The following is a 22,863-nucleotide window of genomic DNA, read 5'->3' as shown; positions in this document are numbered from 1 at the left end:
TCCATACTTAACTGATCCCGCGCCGATATCTAATCGATACACTTGCACATCCCTAATTGATCCCCGTCCATACACCTATATATAAATAATTGTGTTTTGTACTTGTACATATATACTGACTGTATCCCCATATTTAGAATGACGTCCATGTTGGCCGGAGCCGTGCAGTGTACATCTTGCGCAATGTATGCATTCCCTGAGCTACCGCTCAAGGATCCATACTGCTGCGAGAGATGTGAGCATATCGTGCGCTTGGAAGCCCAAATCCTGGATCTAAGTGCTCAGATAGCGGTACTGAGGAGCATCGACAACATGGAACGGAGTTTGCTGCTCACCGAGCAGACACTCAATGGGTCAACACTGGGGGTGGAGCTTAGTGGGGAAGCGCAGGCTGAACAGGCAGGGAACTGGGTTACAGTTAGAAGGGATAGAGGGAAGAAGTATAGGAAGGCTGGTTCAGAACCGGCATTATTGGAGCACGACAGATCCTCTGACCGCCGGGGGAGTGTATGCTCCAGTAATGAGGGGGAGGGGGGAAGTGTAGGGCAGGCTAGACAGGTCCTGGTAGTGGGTGACTATTATTAGGGGGACAGACAGGGCAATCTGTCACTAAGACCGGGATCGCCGAACGGTGTGCTGCCTCCCTGGTGCTCGAGTCCGGCACATCGCGGATCGGGTTGACAGGTTACTGGGTTAGGCTGGCGAAGACCCAGCGGTCATGGTCCACATTGGCACCAATGACAAAGTGAGTGGTAGATGGAGAGTCCTTAAAAATGATTTCAGGGATCTAGGTAGGAAGCTTAGGGCAAGGACCTCCAAGGTAGTTTTCTCAGAAATACTACCAATCCCGCGAGCCACACAGGAGCGCCAACGGGAGGTTAGGGAGGTGAATAAGTGGCTAAAGAGTTAGTGCAAGGCAGAAGGGTTTGGGTTCATGGAGAACTGGGCCGACTTCACTGTCGGCTACAGGCTCTACCGTAGGGACGGGATGCACCTCAATGGGGAGGGTGCAGCGGTGCTGGGGAAGAAGATGGCTAATAGGTTGGAGGAGTTTTTAAACTAGAGACGGGGGGGGGAACCAAGGAAATAGGTGGGATGTGAGGCAAGCAAGGGGGAAGGGGAGAAGTGAATATAATGAGGGTGGAGAGGGGTGTGGGGATAGTACAGTTAGATCGTTAGAGAAGAATAGGATGCTAAATAACCCCAAAGTTTTATCTTGCATGTTGACCAACGCAAGAAGCCTGACCAATAAGGCGGATGAGCTGCGGGCGCTTATATCGGAGGAGAGGTATGACATCGTAGGTATAACAGAGACTTGGCTAGACGATAGCTACGACTGGGCGGTAAATTTAATAGATTATAGCTTATTTAGAAGGGACCGGAAACAGGGGAAGGGCGGAGGAGTCTGCTTATATGTAAAGTCACGTCTAAAGCCCAGACTAAGGGAAGATATAGGAGAGGGAGAAGAGTGGGTCGAGTCCATGTGGGTAGAGATAGAGGGGGCAAAAAATAATAATAAAATATTACTGGGGGTCTGCTATAAGCCACCCAATATAACAGAGGAGAATGAGAAACTGCTATTAGGACAAATAGACAAAGTAGCAAAACATAATGAGGTGATTGTAATGGGGGACTTCAACTACCCGGATATTGACTGGGAAACAGAAACCTGTAGATCACAGAAAGGAAAAAGGTTCTTGACAAATATCAAGGATAATTATCTCTCCCAACTAGTGCAGGAACCAACGAGAGGGAAGGCAGTGTTGGACTTAATATTGACTAATAGGCCTGATAGAATAACTGAGGTACAGATAGGGGGGCACCTAGGTAATAGCGATCATAATATTATCAATTTCAAAATGCCCTTCAGTAGGGTTATCAATAAGGGAACTAAAACATTAAACTTTAGGAGGGCAAAGTTTGATCAGCTGAAAGAAAACCTTCAACTTATAGACTGGGACAAAGTTCTTAATCAAGGAAATACGAATAGTAAATGGGAAACCTTCAAAAGAATTCTGAATACTCAGTGCGAGAGGTATATACCGTATGGGAATAAAAGGGCCAGAAATAAGAGGAAACCAATATGGTTGAATAAGAACGTAAAAGGGGCGTTAAATAGCAAAAAAGAGGCATTTAAGAGATTAAAACAGGAAAACAGCAAGGAGGCACTAATGTGTTACAAGGAAAAAACGAGAACCTGCAAAAAACAAATAAAAATAGCAAAGGAGGAAACAGAGAGACGTATTGCTAGGGAAAGTAGATCAAATCCCAAACTGTTCTTTACGTATATAAATAGTAAAAGGATTAAATCGGATAATATTGGACCGATAAAAAGTGAGGAAGGCAAAATCATAGAGAAAGATGAGGATAAAGCTAATCTATTAAATAAATTTTTTTCGTCAACTTTCACAAAGGAAAAAGAACTAACAGGCGAAATGAGAAGTGACAAGCTTAATCCTCCACTAAGTATGACAAATCTAACCCAAGCTGGGGTACAGAAACGCCTCAGTAACATTAAAATAAACAAATCACCAGGACCTGATGGCATACACCCACGGGTACTAAGGGAACTAAGTAATGTGATAGACAGACCGTTATATCTTATATTTAAGGACTCTGTTGAGACTGGGTCTGTACCACTTGATTGGCGACAGGCGAATGTAGTGCCAATATTCAAAAAGGGAGCAAAAAGTAACGCCGGAAACTATCGGCCGGTGAGTCTGACGTCCGTTGTGGGCAAAATTTTTGAAGGCTTTATTAATGAGGCAATTACGGAGCATCTTGATGCTAATAATCTATTAACCCCGAACCAACATGGATTCATGAGGAATCGCTCCTGTCAAACAAACCTGATTGACTTCTACGAGGAGGTTAGCTCTCGAGTAGATCAGGGGGAACCAGTGGATGTCGTGTATCTCGACTTCTCAAAAGCGTTCGATAGCGTGCCACATAATAGGTTGGTATACAAAATGAGAATGATGGGGCTGGGGGAAAATGTTTGCAAGTGGGTAGCTAACTGGCTAAAGGATAGAAGGCAGAGGGTGGTTATAAATGGAATATACTCAGATTGGGTAAGCGTCACTAGTGGGGTACCACAGGGGTCTGTACTAGGCCCAATGTTATTTAACATCTTTATTAACGACATAGTCAACGGGATAAATAGTAAAATATCAATATTTGCAGATGACACAAAGTTATGTAAAACAATTAATACAAAAGAGGATAGTGAAGACCTACAGAGGGATTTGGATAAGCTGGCTAGGTGGAGCATTAAATGGCAAATGAGGTTTAACGAGGAGAAATGTAAGGTCATACATATGGGAAGGAAAAATGGAAGTCACCAGTACTCACTGAATGGGAAATCATTGGGGAATTCAGAGATGGAGAAGGACTTGGGCATCTTGATTGATAGCAAACTAAATTGGAGTGCCCAAAGTCAGGCCGCTGCTGTAAGGGCAAACAGGGTAATGGGATGTATCAGAAGAGGTATAGCTGCAAAGGATGAGAACATTGTTCTTCCACTGTACAAAGCTCTGATCAGACCACACTTGGAATACTGTGCTCAGTTATGGGCCCCAATATATAGAAAGGATATAAATGAGCTGGAAAAGGTACAAAGGAGGGCAACAAAATTAATAAGGGGAATGGAGGGACTGCAATACCCAGAGAGGTTGGCAAAACTAGGACTATTCAGCCTGGAAAAGAGAAGGTTGAGGGGGGACATAATAAATGTGTACAAATATGTTAGGGGACAGTATAGAGACCTTGCCCGGGATTTGTTCAAAAGGAGGGATATTACGGTAACAAGAGGGCATTCACTAAGACTGGAAGAGAAAAGGTTTCAGCACCAGCATAGGAAGGGGTTCTTTACGGTAAGAGCAGTGAGAATATGGAATTCACTGAGTGAGGAGACGGTAATGTCGGATTCACTACACCAGTTCAAGCGGGGACTGGATGCATTTCTAGATACCAGGCAGATTTCTGCATATACTTAAAAATAGAATAAAATAGTAGGTTGATACAGGGATTTATTCTGACTGCTGGTTTCAGAGTCGGGAGGGAATTTTTCCTCAGGTGAAGATTGGCCAAATCATTTGGGGTTTTTGCCCTCCTCTGGATCAACTTTAGCAATTACAGAACTAACAGGTCGAACTTGATGGACGCAAGTCTTTATTCGGCTTTACTAACTATGTAACATTGCTAGGCACAACTACCTGGGAGATAAACAGTGCTTGCGGACCAGCTAGGCGTTGAGGCTGATGGTGATGCTGAGCAGCATCAGCCCTGGCTGGACTGAAATGGGAGACCACAGAAGGTCCTGGACCCATTTCAAATCCACCACCAGACCGACGCCTAACAGAGGGTATATAAAATAGATATTCAACCAGACCCAAAAAATGCCTATTAGGTATATTAGAGGATGATATGGAATTTGACCCAATTTCAATAGGGATTTCACATATTTTATTTCAAGCTAGGAAACATATTGCATCCAAATGGATTAACCCCTCACCTCCAGAAATTAGTGAACTCAAAAATAGGATAAATAATATTATCAGATTAGAAAAAGGGGTATATAAAAAACAAACTCAATGAATAAATTTGAGAAAATATAGGGCTTATGGTTGGATACACCTGGAATGCCATCAAGGGGGTTATTGTTGGAGAGACAATGACTTATGGGAGAAGGGGGGTATTGGCGAGGTCTAATGTTTCATTGTAATGTGTATTGGAATTCCTTAAATGTGGCATGGGTAATATAGCACACCTATATGTGTATAGGATTATAATGTTTATTACAATATTATGGTTATATAAGAGATTTCAAGAATGTTAATTGTAAGATATAGTAATTGCAAGTTATCAGACGGTAATGGGCAAGCTGAAAGGATATAAAGGAGAGATGCACGTATGTCATCCTATGGTATGTTATTTTATTATTGTATGTACTGGTTTCCTGTTTTGTAAAAAAAAAAAAACTAATGAAAAACATCTCAATAAAAATGTATTGGATTAAAAAAAAGATTAGAAAAAAGGCTTCTCCCCTATGTGGGTTCTCTGGTGCCTAATCAAATTGGATTTCTGGTTAAAACATTTTCCACATTCTGAACAGGAAAAAGGCTTCTCCCCTGTGTGAGTTCTCTTGTGACTATCAAGAATCATTTTACAATTAAAACATTTCCCACATTCTGGACAGGAAAAGGGCTTCTCCCCTGTGTGGGTTCTCTGGTGCTTAATCAAACCTGATTTGTGGTTAAAACATTTCCCACATTCTGAACAGGAGAAAGGCTTCTCCCCTGTGTGGGTTCTCTGGTGCCTAATCAATTTGGATTTCTCGTTAAAACATTTTCCACATTCTGAACAGGAAAAAGGCTTCTCCCCTGTGTGGGTTCTCTTGTGACTATCAAGAATCATTTTACGATTAAAACATTTCCCACATTCTGAACAGGAAAAGGGCTTCTCCCCTGTGTGGGTTCTCTGGTGCTTAATCAAACCTGATTTGTGGTTAAAACATTTCCCACATTCAGAACAGGAGAAAGGCTTCTCCCCCGTGTGGGTTCTCTTGTGACTATCAAGATTCATTTTACGATTAAAACATTTCCCACATTCTGAACAGGAAAAGGGCTTCTCCCCTGTGTGGGTTCTCTGGTGCTTAATCAAACCCGATTTCTGGTTAAAACATTTCCCACATTCTGAACAGGAAAAGGGCTTCTCCCCTGTGTGGGTTCTCTGGTGCGTAATCAAACCTGATTTGTGGTTAAAACATTTCCCACATTCTGAACAGGAGAAAGGCTTCTCCCCTGTGTGGGTTCTCTGGTGCCTAATCAAATTGGATTTCAGGTTAAAACATTTTCCACATTCTGAACAGGAAAAAGGCTTCTCCCCTGTGTGGGTTCTCTTGTGATTATCAAGAATCATTTTACGATTAAAACATTTCCCACATTCTGAACAGGAAAAGGGCTTCTCCCCTGTGTGGGTTCTCTGGTGCTTAATCAAACCTGATTTGTGGTTAAAACATTTCCCACATTCTGAACAGGAGAAAGGCTTCTCCCCTGTGTGGGTTCTCTTGTGACTATCAAGAATCATTTTATAATTAAAACATTTCCCACATTCTGAACAGGAAAAGGGCTTCTCCCCTGTGTGGGTTCTCTGGTGCTTAATCAAACCTGATTTCTGGTTAAAACATTTCCCACATTCTGAACAGGAAAAGGGCTTCTCCCCTGTGTGGGTTCTCTGGTGCTTAATCAAACCTGATTTCTGGTTAAAACATTTCCCACATTCTGAACAGGAAAAGGGCTTCTCCCTTGTGTGGGTGCTCTTGTGTGTATCAAGATTCATTTTCCGATTAAAACATTTCCCACATTCTGAACAGGAAAAGGGCTTCTCCCCTGTGTGGGTTCTCTGGTGGCTATCAAGATGATCTTTCCGGTTAAAACATTTCCCACATTCTGAACAAGAAAAAGGCTTCTCCCCTGTGTGAATTCTCTTGTGTCTATCAAGAAACTTTTTACGATTAAAACATTTCCCACATTCTGAGCATGAAAAAGGCTTCTCCCCTGTGTGAATTCTCTGGTGATCAACAAAAACTGATTTCTGATTAAAACATTTTCCACATTTGGAACAAAAAAATCTATTGTCCGCTGTGTGTATTTTTTGATGCTTAAGAATAGACTTTTCAAAGGTAAAACTATTTCCATTTTCTGAATGTGAAAATGGCTTCTTTGCTTTAGGAGCAGTTCGTTTTTTAATGCTTATTTTATTTTGATTTTCCTTAGTAGTCGGTAATGAATCAGCAGACAGGACCTGTTTCATAAGATCAGATGATTGATGTTTGCTGTGAAGGGATGATGGTATATCTGAAGTAATGGCATTCACTTCAATTGTATCCTGTGGGATCTCAAGATCGTCAGAATTAAAAATCTCCTGTCTCTCTGATCTTCTGGTACAGTCATTTGCCAAGAAAAAAAACAATTATTAATTTTGAATAAAATGTCCCTGAAATTTATATTTTTGAACATTTCTACTTAAAATGTCTAAACAAACACATTCCTGGGCTACATGCTAATCCAGGGAAATGAAGAGATACATGCTCAAGTTTAAAAATCTATTTTATTAGACACAAATCTAAAATATAGAGGAATATTTAAAATATTTTAAATATTCCTCTATTTTTTAGATTTGTGTCTAATAAAATTGATTTTTAAACTTGAGCATATATCTCTTCATTTCCCTGGACTAGCATGTAGCCCAGGGATGTGTTTGTTTAGATTGATTTAGAAGTGGTATGCAATCTTTATTTATTTTTCTATGGGATTCTTGTGTTAATTGTACTTAAAATGTCTGTAGAAATGGGAAGTTATTGACAGAATGACAGTTCACAGTCTAATAGAAAACCTCATAGGAGGAACCAGTGGAGCGTGGTGTTCAACTGTTTGTTCATTCTGCCTCCAAAATATGGAATAAGAAGCCATCAAACAATGTTATGTAGGCAAAAATGATACCAATAAAAACTTCTACTCATCCCACAAAAAACAAGTCCCCACTCAGGTCCATCATCTGTCAGTAGAAAAACAGAAGTTTCCACATTATTAGGCTCTTGAGAATCAACATGGCTTCCATAAACCAATCCAGTAATATCCGCTCTCCCAAAGTTAAGTTTCCCCCTCACTTCTGAGCCTTGCAGTGTGCCCAAAACAGATTTAGCATCCATGTATTTGGCATTACTATAGTGAGAAGAACCCACTTAATTTACGGTGTGTGTCTCCTGGAGCACAATCTGGGCAATATGGGTTGGGTAATAAAATAGCATATTTGCAATTTTCACTCTCCATCATCCACTGTGTGCTAATTTTTGGAAAGTGACTGTGAAGTCATAATAGTCACTTCTCCTATAGATTAATTCACTGAGGGTTATAATTTCCAAAATGGAGTCACTTGATGGGGATTTCTACTGCTCTGGTTTTCTGCCATTTTGTCATATTAGTGCTTCTACAAAAGATGTGTACCATCTCCTCTGGGACATCTACTTCTCCTCCTGCTTCGACTTGTGTGACGTCTGCTTCTCTAACCAGGCACCGCCTTATTCATCTTGCAGGCAGCGCTCGTGATGGAGGAGACGTCAGAACCAGAAGCTCTGGGTGGCGCAGGCTCTGTCCACCACTAAGATTAGGGTTGCTGGGACCAGTAGTACCATCCAGTCTGGCAGTATGGGGGTGTGTGCTGTCCAGCTGGAGTAATCTGCTCCCTGCTTCAGCCATTTGGAAAGCACCGCACCCTACTAAAGCTGGAAGCATATTGCTGGAAGCTGCCAGATACAGCCTTGTTCTCCTCTGGGTCAGTCCTCTGTGCTCAGCTCCCGGCTTGTGTATTTGTTTCCTGTTGTGACCTCGGCCCGTTTACTGACTACTCTTGTGTCTTCTGATTTTGTATTTTCTCTGCCCTCCTGGTTCTGACTCGGCTACCTGACTATTCTTCTTCCCATCTCACTCCACCGAATACCAGGTAACACCGTGGCCCAAGCCTAGGGGTCTCTGTGTTAGTCCAGATCCATGTAGAGGGGTTAAAGGGTGATGAGCAAAGTAATTTTTGAAATCTATAAACGGATAGATAAGGCAAGCCTGTTCGTGGTAGCCATCTTTTGAGCTTCCAGGTGACCATAAACAGCTCCCCCAATACATTGTGTCTGCGAACTATTCCAGCAAAATCTGCATTCCTAATAGCTAAATGTCGCTCCTTCCCTTCTTAACCTCCCATGTGCCCAGACAGTACGGTACAACCGTATATAGGGGATTGTCGGATTCAAAAGAAGTTGAAAAATAATTTGTAAGGTCCATTTGTTTTCTATTATCCTTTGTGAAGAATTCCAAAGTTATCACCACATAAAGTGACACACGTCAGATTTGAAAAATGGCCCTGATTAGGAACAGAAAACTGGTTGCAGGAAGGGGTTAAAGCAGAGGAGTACTGAAGTCAAAAACTGACTATAGACAATAAAACATCTACTGAAATGATCAAACTCAACAGTCTTCATCAGAGAAAAATGAGTAACTAGTGGTGAAACCTCTCTGGGGTAATTAGAGTATGGGGCTCGGGGGCTCTTGGCAATCTAAACTATCGTATGGGACAATATTTTCTGTCAGATGAGAAGAAATTTTAGACATTGAAAGTGAACTTTTTTTATAATACTGCAGAGCTGAGGTGTCTTAAATTTAGATCTCGGACATTTGGAAGAGGCAATGGAGATCTTTCTGAAAGAGTACCAGGGAGTTACAGACTCACATAAGTGAGGCCGGCCGATCCCACCACAATGAAACTATCATAGAGAATGAAGGTATAAAAAAAGAAAGAATATAAAAACATGTAACATCCCCAACAACAACGTATGTATGAGGGGAGAAATCCAACACTAAACCGAAGTTACACTAATTTATGGTGGACCATTGAAGCTACTATGAGTCCTGACCAGAAGAGTAGAGAAAGTATTAGTGCCCCCATTTCAGGAGAGATTGTGCAGTAATCTGAATTCCTTAGGATTGAAAACATAATGGAATTTATGATGTGGAGTGAATCCATGAAACCAGGGCTGGAGCCAACACATCTCCTGCAGGCGTGAATAAATGTATATTACAGCCATCAGCCACGCACAGCTTAGAGATATATCATGGTGCAGGTGTAATGCTTTTTGTATAGTTAATCGCGATCCTGTTTGAAGTTAATTGGTTTTAAAAGATATTGAAAAGTCAGGATAAAGGGAAACTCTGTTGTTATTGTACAGAAATTCACACTGGGCCCTCACTGCACAATTAATGTTATCAATCATAAAAGTGAAGTTTGGCCAGAAAGACTGGACCTGGTCTTGTAGGGACCATATGAGCACATTCAGCAGCACAGAAGGGAGAGAAGGTAGATTCATCCAATAAGATATCAGGGTTCTAGGAAGCCAACACCATCATTACCCTCCACTTTCTCTTACAGGCCCATCAGAATATTTTTCTTCAAGTGATTTTCTAACTTGTCAGCACATTCTACGTACGCTGTCATTTAGCTTTCTAGTTTACAGATCTGGGTAGGTAACAGTCAGCGTCTCCTAATCCCAGGGGGTAGGTGGATCCTCCAGGTTGTAAGTTCTATAGAAAAGGGCTTTCACAATTTCCCAAAGTAAATTGAACATTTTCGGACGGAGGAGAATGTTGTGATCTAGATGCAAAATGGTGATCACACGATTGTGATACGACCGGACTACACCACTGATAAAGCAGCCACAGCCGGTGACTGAGAAGAATCTGTGACTTCTCTGCATTTAGTGGTCACTACTCACCTGGGTAGTCATATGTAGGAATCTCCTCTTTACACCGCTCATCACCCCTCACATCTTCACCCTGAAACAAATATTATAAAAGTCAAAGACAGATGGAGAAGTCCCATGTATGATCAGTAGTGTTGAGCGATACCTTCCGATATCGGGAAATATCGGATCGGATTGGATCGGACCGATATCCAAAATATATCGGATATCGGCGATTCCAATACCGGAAACCAATGCAAGTCAATGGGACACAAATATCGGAATAAAAATAAACCATTTCTTTCCTTGCAGGTTAATTCTACATGAAGGAAAACAACTAAGAATAATGTAGAATGACATGAAAAGCCGGCAATTCATCAGCGGCATACACCGGTACTCGACAATTTAGAATAGAAAGAATAGAGCATCACACAGCTGAAGCTGTCGTGGGAACCATGGAAAGGTAAGGATGATGTTGCTTTATTATTTTACTTTTATTGCAGAAGACATTGGCTTCAGCTGGAATGGGCGTGACGGTAAGTATGGTTTAATTTAGAACATTAAAAAATTGTGTGTTTATTTCAATTAAAGGACTTTATTCTGGGTGTTGTGTTTTTTAAATACTTTACTAGAAATTTATGGCGGTCATGTCTAATATTGGCGTGACCCCATGAATTTCAGGCTTAGGGCCAGCTGATAATGCCAAGCTGCCCTAACCCCTTTATTACCCAGTGAGCCACCGCACCAGGGCCCTGGATGAGTTGGGTACAGCGCCAGAAGATGGCACTTCTATGAACGCGCCATTTTCTGGGGTGGCTGCGGACTGCAATTTGCAGCGGGGGGGGGGGGCAGAAAGCTTGGGCCTCCCTGCGCTGTGGATTCCAGCCCCCAGCTGCCTAGTTGTACCTGGCTGGACACAAAAATAGGGCGAAGACCCACGTTTTTTTTTTTCTAATTATTTCATGAAATTCATGAAATAATTTAAAAAAAAGGGCTTCCCTATATTGTTATGTCCGGCCAGGTACAAATAGGCAGCTGGTGGTTGGGGGCAGCCCGTTCCTGGATGCTGTACCTGGCTGGCATACATAATTATGGCAAAGCCCACGTCAAAATTTTTGGGAAAAATTAATTAAAAAATAATAAAAACAAATAATAATTTAGGGACTGCATCTTTATTAACCCCTCACGTGGATGGCTTAATAAAGATGCAGTCCCTAAATGTGTTTTTTTTTTTTTTTTAATTTTATTGAATTTTTCACCAAAAATTTGACGTGGCCTTCGCCATATTTTTGTGTCCAGCCAGGTACAGCAGGCAGGAACGGGCTGCCCCCAACCACCAGCTGCCTATTTGTACCTGGCCGGACACAATAATATAGGGAAGCCCTTTTTTTTAAATTATTTCATGAATTTCATGAAATAATTAAAAACAAAAATACGTGGGGCTTCGCCCTATTTTTGTGTCCAGCCAGGTACATCTAGGCAGCTGGGGGCTGGAATCCGCAGCGCAGGGAGGCCCAAGCTTTCTGGGCCCCCCCCCCGCTGCAAATTGCAGTCCGCAGCCACCCCAGAAAATGGCGCATTCATAGAAGCGCCATCTTATGGCGCTGTACCCAACTCATCCAGGGCCCTGGTGCGGTGGCTCACTGGGTAATGGGGTTAGGGCCAGCTTGGCATTATCAGCTGGACCTAAGCCCGAAATTCATGGGGTCACGCCAATATTAGACATGACCGCCATGAATTTCTAGTAAAGTATTTAAAAAAACACAACACCCAGAATAAAGTCCTTTAATTGAAATAAACACACAATTTTTTAATGTTCTAAATTAAACCATACTTACCATCACGCCCATTCCAGCTGAAGCCAATGTCTTCTGCAATAAAAGTAAAATAATAAAGCAACATCATCCTTACCTTTCCATGGTTCCCACGAAAGCTTCAGCTCTGCTACATTGACATGACAGGCTGGATCGCAGCCGAAAGCTGCCATCCAGCTTGCCATGCCACAGACACTGAGAAGCGCAGGCATGCTTGCGCTCCTCAGTGTCTCGCTGTGACGGCATAAAGATGAGCCGAGGTCATGTCCAATGAACTCAGCTCACCTCATGCACGTCACTGACAGCGTGGGAAAATTCTCCTGCGCTCAGCGCTTGAGCAGGAGAGTTCTCTCACGCTGGGATGGCATTGAGATGACAGGCTGGATCACAGCTGAGCGCTGCCATCCAGCATGCCATCCTTCATAGACACTGCAGAGCGCAGGCATGCTTGCGCTCTGCAGTGTCTCTGAAGGATGACAAGCTGGATGGCAGCGCTCAGCTGTGATCCAGCCTGTCATCTCAATGCCATCCCAGCGTGGGAGAATTCTCCTGCTCAAGCGCTGAGCGCAGGAGAATTCTCCCACGCTGTCAGTGACGTGCATGAGGTGAGCTGAGTTCATTGGACATGAGCTCACCTCATGCACGTCACTGACAGCGTGGGAAAATTCTCCTGCGCTCAGCGCTTCAGCAAGAGAATTCTCTCATGCTCACTGCATGCGCAGGAGAATTTTCCAACGCTGTCAGTAACGTGCATGAGGTGAGCTGAGTTCATTGGACATGACCTCAGCTCATCTTTATGCCGTCACAGCCAGACACTGAGGAGCTTCACTGAGGAGCTTCTCAGTGTCTGCGGCATGGCAAGCTGGATGGCAGCTTTCGGCTGCGATCCAGTCTGTCATGTGAATGTAGCAGAGCTGGAGCCGTCGTGGGAACCATGGAAAGGTAAGGATGAGGTTGCTTTATTATTTTACTTTTATTGCAGGAGATCGTTGGCTTCAGCTGGAATGGGTGTGATGGTAAGTATGGTTTAATTTAGAACAATAAAGAATTGTGTGTTTATTTCAATTAAAGGACTTTATTCTGGGTGTTTGTGTCTTTTTTTAACTTTGACTTTGGGGTTAGTAATGGGGGTGTCTTATAGACGCCTCTCCATTACTAACCTGGGCTTGATGTCAGCAGGCATTATAAGCTGACATCAACCCCAGCCCTATTACCCCACTGCCACCGCTACAGGGCAGTGGGAAGAGCGAGGCTAAGTGCCAGAATTGGCGCATCCTATGGATGCGCAATTTCTGGGGTGGCTGGTGTTTCTAGCCTGGGAGGGGGCCAATATTCATGGCACCCTTCCTGGGCTATTAATATCAGCCCCCAGCTGTCTGCCTAGCCTTTGCAAGCTATTAAAATAGGGGGGACCCCACGTCATTTTTTGGGGGGTCCCCGATTTTAATAGCTAGTAAAGGCTAGGTATTCAGCTGGGGGCTGATATTAGTAGCCTGGGAAGCTCCATGGGTACTACCCCCTTCCCAGGCTTCAAACATCTGCCCCAGCCGTCTGCTTAACCTCCGCTAGAGACTAAAATTACGGGGAACCCCACGCCAATTTTTTTTTTTAATAAATCCTTTATTTTAACACTAAATGACAAGTACAGTAATCAACACTGTCACTGTACTTCTTATATATGTGACTGACATGTTTCTATGCATCTAATCTATGTGTGATGCTCTATTCTTTCTATTCTAAATTGTCGGGTACCGATGTATGCCGCTGCTGAATTGCCGGACGGCTTTTTTAAAGAGATGGTGCATGAAAACATTATTATTTTTTTTAATAAATCCTTTAACACTAAATTACAAGTACAGTAAGCTGAGCGCTGCCATCCAGCTTGTCATCCTTCAGAGACACTGCAGAGCACAGGCATTATGGGAACTTCCGATTCCGGTATTCGATATTCTAAAAGTATCGGAACTCAGTATCGGAACTCCGATACCGCAAATATTGGTCGATACCAGATATTTCAGTATCGGAATACTCAACACTAATGATCAGCTCTAATCCTGTCATCCCCTCCGTTCTCACTACACAAATATAAAACATATAATACTGGTGGATAAAACAAGACTGAACAAAAGACCTTTACAGCCGTCTACACATCATAGGGGAGATCTCATGACATCTTCTCTGTATCTACCTGAGGAACATTGAGATCTTCTTGTTTACAGTCCTGACGAAGAAGAGGACGGGGACATCTCTCTGGTGTTGACCTCTTACTGGATAGATCTGGAGGAAACACATACAGGGACTGAATTCATTCTTTACATACAGATAATTATAGGCCGTGTGTATTTAGTCCAGTCTATTACCTGGTGATGTGAGGGGCTGGGGAACCTCCATCATGACGTCCTTGTACAGATCTTTGCGTCCTTCTAAATACTCCCACTCCTCCATGGAGAAATAGACAGCGACATCCTGACATCTTATAGGAACCTGATACATACAATGATACAGTCATCTCCCCGATCCCTTCATAGTGTTACTGTATAATGTCCCAGCAATGTCACCTCTCCAGTCAGAAGCCCAATCATCTTGTAGGCGAGTTCTAGGATCTGGTCATTGATGTCCTCATGTATCAGGGGGTGAGGTGGAGGTCCTGTGATTAATCTCTGGTTATGGAGAGACACATTAATAAATCTCACTACAGACATTTCCAGAGTCCTCACCTCTCCAGTTTTGTTCACCTGTTATTCCCATAGATAAGAATAATTAAATGTGATGTCATCAGAATCTCTCACCTCTCCAGTAAGCCGGAAGAGGATCTCTAGGGTGAGATGTAATATCCTCTCCGCCATCTCCATCTTGTCCCTGTCCATATCCATCTTTGATGGGTAAATCAGGAAAATTTTGTTATATAGAAGATCTTCACTGAGAGGATCTGATATTGTAGAGACCCGAATGAGGAGAAGATAAGCCAATGGAACATCATAAAAATCCTGTGCAATAATACAACTATTGGAGATAACGAGGGGAAACATATAAGGAGATTTATTATTTGACAGTATTTCGTTTTTTCTTTACATCTAGTAATAAAACCTATATATTTTAGGCCACAGACAACAAGCAGTTTCTTCCTCGGAGTCTGCAGCTGAATACGTTTCTCATAGACTCACTGTCAGGGAAATATTGAGAAAATATTAACAATTTCTCCCAAGCCCCTCTTCCCTCTCACCTCTTCCTTATCCACCATTTGGACCAAACCAACTGTTTCCATGCAATTTAACACACACAGCAGAAGTCACTTGTAGACAAATGCAGCACAAAAGGTGCTACTGACCCACTTAACATAGGAATGCATCTCCCCTTAGCACAGACCTGGGATAGGTTGACACCTTCAAGCAGGGGCAGAGATTGAAGGAAAACTCATTTAGGCTTCAAAGGGGTTTAACACAAACTCCAGGATGTCCGGAGCTGATACGAAATATGAAATATTGTAAGTTCTATAACTCCGCTAATAATGGGACCCATGTTTTTAGTGGCAGGGTCAGCCAAGGAACAATATGCTTATTTTATCGTAGCTGTGAGTCCCTCCGGGTAGCTGGGGTGCAAAAGTAACAAAATAACAGACAACAACTATGTCATGTGTGGTCTCTAAAGGAAGGTAAATTCATAACGGAAAAAATGGTAGAGCCAGCCCACTTAATGTCATCCCAGGTGCTGTGTGGGCAGTTCTCCCCTTAGGCATAAAAGAATCCAAGGAGGATGGATGAGTATTCATTGCCAGGGGGGTATAGAGACTATAATAAACGGATCTTGTTCGATAACAGTCAAATCAATAAGTGGGGCGCCCCCCTCCAGCTAAACGGAATTGTCTCTGCGATCTATTACGTAAGTCTTCTTTAATCCTGTTTATATTGTGTAACTGTATATTCTGTACTGTATTGTCCCCTTTGTAAAATCCTTGTATATTTTTCATAACACTGCCTTCCTTTTGGATTAAATATAAAATGTAATAGTCCTGTTTCTTTTGCTCTGTAATCGTTCCCTCCCCCGAAGCCATATACCCTACCAGAACGCAGGCGTCCGACCAGGCCTGTATTATATTTCAAATCTGGACGGTGGTGGCAGCGAACAATAATAATTGGGTTATCGTGAAGCTGACAGTGACCGTACGGGGGCATATACACATATCCCCACAGAGTGACGACAACGGTGAGAGATTATGTAATCTCCCCGGTGTCGTCTCTTTGTGAGTTCATGACACCTTCCATAACGCTAATTCTTGTCTCATTTTCCGACAATGGAATTGGAATTAGCAATACTGCAGGAGATATTCATTACAAGTGACATGAGAAATAACTACGTCATGATGAAGCAACATCTTCTACTACGGCTCTAAAACCATATTTGGCCAGAGTCCGTCACTGACTACATCTCCACCGGCCGTCTATATGAATGTTTCCTGTCTTCCCCAGACTGTAATCTTTTATCAAGTTAGATCTCATGTCTGATTCACACACAGAAGTGTGAGGCTTTTATAAAAGCTGTTTTGTTTGCACAAACACCGTGGACAGAAATGATTTGATACTGAAGTCTACATGTACAGTGTATTATGGGGTTTACTTCTGGCCTTAGGCTTTCCTATATTACAAGAGAAAAAACTGAAAAAAGCAGATATTAAAAAGTTTCAAAAGAAAACTGTCACCAACAATTCTTGTAAAAAAAAAACATGCAAAAAGCAGAAGACACATTGTCATTTTTTAACATGTTAAACATTTGTGTTTGTTCTTATATGAATTCTTTTGAGCACCAGAACATAGATGTACACCGCAAGGATGACACAGGTGCGGCTGCAACAAAATCCCTGGCAGTTTAACCACTTGCTCCTGCAAAAAGCAAACATGGCATCTAAGAAGGTTTGACAGAGTTCGGCTGAATGACCTTCCTCCCCCAAGTGCTCAATAGTATGGGGCTGCCTAGCTACTATGATACTTAAATGCCTAATAATGGTGTTTGGGCCTGCAATGTACGAAAGTCTATTAGGCCGGGCCAGAGGCAGCGTTCAATAAGTTACCTTTTTACGCCCCCAGACACATTAGACTAAAGCTGCATGAAAGCACTGATTTCGGGGGGGTTTGGTAAACTATATAATGTTTTTGGGGGCCTCCCAACAGATAATGTCAGGGCAGAGAAGGATCTATGATCCTGAATTTCAGAGGCTAAAATGTTTGTTCTTCCTGTAGATAGTCCTCGGCTAGAGGCGACTCTCTCATACAGACCACAGAAAAGCTGGAATATTTGTGTGTATGGGAGAGTCGGGAGAGATAACCGTCTGCCAAATGACCGATCAGTCAACAATTATCTCATGTGTATGGGGACGTTACTATTGCACAGGCAGTGATAATACACGGCACTACAGTAGTACAGTGCATCATCTGAGCAATCAGTGGCTTCTGTGTTGTATGATCGCACTAAGGAGAGTTGTTTAAAAAAGTTTATAAAAAAGGTTTAAAAAAAGTTTTAAAGTGAAAATATCACAGTTTTAGCAAAAATAAATATTCGTCACTATAGGGAAAACATGCATATAATGGGAAAATGGAGAGGGAGGTCAGCTCACTGTTTATTCAATGCACTTTGTCTGAAGATCACCGCATGGAGCCGCCCTGGTCAGGGACATTTCAAGGTTCAAGTAGAGCAAGGAGGAGAGATGGATTCTCCAGCATGGTCTATATTGTTAAAACCTCACATTGAGGCTGTGTGCCCACGATGTGTTTGTCAAGCGTTTACGCTGCGGAAATTCCGCAGCGTAAACGCTTGGGAAACGCTTGGTAAACCTTCCCCCATGGTCTCCAATGAAAATCCGCACTTTCAATGCCCATGCTGCGTATTTTTCCGCAGCGTTTATGCTGCGCTCAAAAATACGCAGCATGTCCATTAATTTAGCGTAATCGCCGCCATTGACTTGCATTAGAACGCGCCAATTCCGCATCTGTACTTGCATAATTGGCGCGTTCTAATGTGCGGATGGTACCCAGGCCTGGAGGATAGAAGACTCTCCTCCAGACTCAGGTACCATAGAATATGTAAATAAAAGAATTTAAAACAAAAAATAAAGATTATACTCACCTTCCGATGTCATCCCGGTGTTTTGTCCACGCCGTCCGGTCTCTTGCAATGCTCGCGCTGTTGTGAAGGACCTGCCATGACGTCACGGAGTCATGTGACCCATCACATGACTCAATGATGTCACCGCAGGTCCTTCACAACAGCGCGAGCATTGCAAGAGACCGGACGCAGCAGAGATGACACCGGGAAGACATCGGAAGGTGAGTATAATCTTTTTTTTTTATTTTTTACCATTCTTATTCTTTTTTTAACTATTACTTGGTCACAATATATAAATCCATGCCGGTTGCACGGATTTATATAGTGTGACCAACTTGTCAAGCACTTTCCAAGAGATGCTCAGAATCGCTTGGAAAACTGCTTGAAAAAACGCATGCGAAAACGCTGAAAAAATGCTTCTCTCTGGCAGAAAAAACGCATGTAAATCTGCATGCGTTTTTTTCTGCCAGAGAGAGGCAAAAACGCTCTGGATCAAATCTGCTACGTGGGCACATAGCCTTATTGTGAGTTCATAAAAACTGTTATGATGGCATACCACCAAGTGCCCGCATAGGAAACCAATGCTTATTCCTGATTTACAACATGTGAGTCTCTCTGATACTTTTATATCCTTCCCTTTCCTGGGTGTCCATTGATTACTGAGTACTTCTCAGACAATTTAACCCTGTATTGTATGGAAGTAAAAGAGAATACACAAATACAACTCATGCATGAGACATTCAATAAAATCACTGGAAATCAAAGACAAATACAATTACCGTATATTCCGGCGTATAAGACGACCTGGTGTATAAGACGACCCCCCTACTTTCCTGTTAAAATATAGAGTTTAGGATATATTCACCGTATAAGACTACCCCTTTTCCAACGCATACCAAACACCGGTAAAAATTAAAAAAAAACAGATTTGAATTTAACATGGTCCTTTTTTAATTTAAATTCTTATGACATGCAGGTATATAGCAGGAAAACTGTCACTCATAAACATATTAAAATAGGGGGGACCCCACGTCATTTTTTGGGGGGGTCCCCCATTCTAATAGCTAGTAAAGGCTAGGTATTCAGCTGGGGGCTGATATTAGTAGCCTGGGAAGCTCCGTGGGTATTACCCCCTTCCCAGACTTCAAACATCTGTCCCAGCCGTCTGCTTAACCTCCGCTAGAGACTATAATGATGGTGGATCCCACGCCAATTTTCTTTTTAAAAAATCCTTTATTTTAACACTAAATGACAATTGAGGGGTTAATAAAGATGCAGTCCCTAAATTATTATTAATTTTGTAATTAATTTTTCCCAAAAATGTTGACGTGGGCTTCGCCATATTTTTGTGTCCAGCCAGGTACAGCAGGCAGGAACGGGCTGCCCCCAACCACCAGCTGCCTATTTGTACCTGGCCGGACACAACAATATAGGGAAGCCCTTTTTTTTTTAATTATTTCATGAAATAATTAAAAAAAAAAGACGTAGGGCTTCGCCCTATTTTTGTGTCCAGCCAGGTACAACTAGGCAGCTGGGGGCTGGAATCTGCAGCGCAGGGAGACCCAAGCTTTCTGGGCCCCCCCCGCTGCAAATTGCAGTCCGCAGCCACCCCAGAAAATGGCGCGTTCATAGAAGCGCCATCTTCTGGCGCTGTACCCAACTCATCCAGGGCCCTGGTGCGGTGGCTCACTGGGTAATAAAGGGGTTAGGGCCAGCTTGGCATTATCAGCTGGCCCTAAGCCCGAAATTCATGGGGTCACGCCAATATTAGACATGACCACCATGAATTTCTAGTAAAGTAATTAAAAAAAACACAACACCCAGAATAAAGTCCTTTAATTGAAATAAAGACACAATTTTTTAATGTTCTAAATTAAACCATACTTACCATCACGCCCATTCCAGCTGAAGCCAACGATCTCCTGCAATAAAAGTAAAATAATAAAGCAACCTCATCCTTACCTTTCCATGGTTCCCAGGACCGGTCCAGCTCTGCTACATTCACATGACAGGCTGCACCGCAGCAGAACGCTGCCGTTCAGCTTGCCATGCGGCAGACACTGAGAAGCGTAGGCATGCTTGTGCTCCTCAGTGTCTGACTGTGACGGCATCCAGATGAGCCGAGATCATGTCCATTGAACTCGGCTCACCTCATGCACGTCACTGACAGCGTGGGAAAATTCTCCTGCTCCCCGCATGCGCAGTAGAAGTTTCCCACGCTGTCAGTGACGGACGTCCAGGAGGTGAGCTGAGTTCATTGTCGGCTCATCTGGATGCCGTCACAGCCAGACACTGCAGAGCGCAAGCATGCCTGCGCTTCTCAGTGTCTGCGGGATGACAGGCTGGATGGCGGCGTTCTGCTGCGGTCCAGCCTGTCATCTCGATGTAGCAGAGCTGAAGCTGTCGTGGGAACCATGGAAAGGTAAGGATGATGTTGGTTTATTATTTTTCTTTTATTGCAGGAGATCGTTGGCTTCAACTGGAATGGGCGTGATGGTAAGTATGGTTTAATTTAGAACAATAAAGAATTGTGTCTTTATTTCAATTAAAGGACTTTATTCTGGGTGTTTGTGTTTTTTTTAACTTTTACTATGGGGTTAGTAATGGGGGTGTCTTATAGACGCCTCTCCATTACTAACCTGGGCTTGATGTCAGCTGGCATTATAAGCTGACATCAACCCCAACCCTATTACCCCCTGCCACCGCACCAGGGCAGCGTGGAAGAGCGAGGCTAAGTGCCAGAATTGGCGCATCCTATGGATGCGCCATTTCTGGGGCGGCTGACGGCTGGTGTTTCTAGCCTGGGAGGGGGCCAATATTCATGGCTCCCTTCCTGGGCTATTAATATCAGCCCCCAGCTGTCTGCCTAGCCTTTGCTAGCTATTAAATTAGGGGGGACCCCACGTCATTTTTTTTGGGGGGTCCCCCATTTTAATAGCTAGTAAAGGCTAGGTATTCAGCTGGGGGCTGATATTAGTAGCCTGGGAAGCTCCGTGGGTATTACCCCCTTCCCAGGCTTCAAACATCTGCCCCAGCTGTCTGCTTAACCTCCGCTAGAGCCTAAAATTAAGGGGAACCCCACGCCAATTTTTTTTTAAATAAATCCTTTATTTTAACACTAGATGACAAGTACAGTAACCAACACTATCACTGTACTTCATATATATGTGACTGACATGTTTCTATCTATCTAATCTATGTGTGAAGCTCTATTCTGTCTGTTATAAATTGTCGGGTACTGCTGCTGAATTGCCGGCCGGCTTTTTTAAAGAGACGGTGCATGAAAACACTATTATTTGTTTTAATAAATCCTTTACACTAAATGACAAGTACAGTAAGCAATACTGTCACTGTACTTCATATATATGTGACTGACATGTTTCTATCTATCTAATCTATGTGTGAAGCTCTATTCTTTCTATTCTAAATTGTCGGGTGCCGGCTTATGCCGCTGCTGAATTGCCGGCTTTTCATATATTGTCACAGAAGCGATGCGAACTTCCCTGCTCCGGACACAGCGCAGCGCTTCTGTGACAAGTGAAAGCTGTCCGCACAGAAGCCCTGCGCTGTGTCCGGAGCTGGGAATACGCAGCGATGTGTCAGTTTCAGCACAGAAGCGCTGACTGTCTGGACCTACCGCCGCCGTATTTTAACTCCCTCCACCTTATATTAACTCCGATATGGCAGGGATACGGCCACGGCAGCTTATTAACACCCCCAGAGTATCCCCGCATGTCAATTTCTGAAAGTTCAAAAGCATTACCGGCGTATAAGACGACCCCAGACTAGACAGAAGATTTTTCAGTCTTCAAAAGTCGTCTTATACGCCGGAATATACGGGTAATTGTACTGTAATATTAATCCTGTCTGATGTCCATTCCCTGTGGGGCTCTAGTGTGTAATTTAAATATCCAATATGACTTTCTATTTAAGATTTTTCTTTTCATATCTCCACCTCTTAATGGTTTATAAGCCTTTTCTATTCCTAATATCTGAAGGATCTGATATGCCCTTTATTTTTTTTGTGAAAAGTGTCTTGAAACCACAGACAGGTTTAATGCTGTGGGATTGATTGCGTCAGATAAATGTCTTCTAATACATTTTTTTAGTGGATCAGACGTGAATCCCACATATTGTAGTTAACTCTCTATACACTCTATTAAGTAGATGACCCCCTATAGTGTTACAACTGATGAAATTGTGTATTGCAAATTGTAGTCCTGTTAGGTTTTCTTCAAATGTGTTGGTTTTATTAACCACTTCGCACCAGAGCCTGTTTTTGCCTTCGTGACCGGGCCAATTTTTTCAATTCTGACCACTGTCACTTTATGAAGCAATTACTCTGGAACGGATCCCCCTGATTCTGAGACTGTTTTTTCGTGACATATTGTACTTCAGGATAGTGGTAAAATTTCTACTTTACATCAGCACAATTTTGGAACCAAAATTTTTTTTTGTTAGGGAGCTATAAGGGTTAAAAGTTGACCAGCGATTTCTCATTTTTCCAACAAAATTTACAAAAACATTTTTTTAGGGACCACATCATATTTGAAGTCACTTTGAGGGGTCTTTATGACAGAAAATACCCAAAAGTGACATCATTCTAAAAACTGCACCCCTCAAGGTACTCAAAGCCACATTCAATAACTTTATTAACCCTTCAGGTGC

General features: G+C 42.7%; 2 pseudogenes; both read right to left on the bottom strand.

Moving 5' to 3' along the window:
- The window catches only part of LOC141236831 (uncharacterized), a 71,795-nt pseudogene extending 64,843 nt beyond the window's left edge, over positions 1-6,952 (bottom strand).
- Positions 1-22,863, bottom strand: part of LOC141236830 (uncharacterized) — a 363,062-nt pseudogene that overhangs the window by 331,720 nt on the left and 8,479 nt on the right.

The sequence above is a fragment of the Phyllobates terribilis genome, unplaced genomic scaffold (assembly GCF_046119375.1).
Source record: "Phyllobates terribilis strain yellow unplaced genomic scaffold, ASM4611937v1 Scaffold_726__1_contigs__length_752350, whole genome shotgun sequence".
Classification (NCBI taxonomy): domain Eukaryota; kingdom Metazoa; phylum Chordata; class Amphibia; order Anura; family Dendrobatidae; genus Phyllobates; species Phyllobates terribilis.
This window is presented reverse-complemented; position numbering and strand designations above follow the sequence as displayed.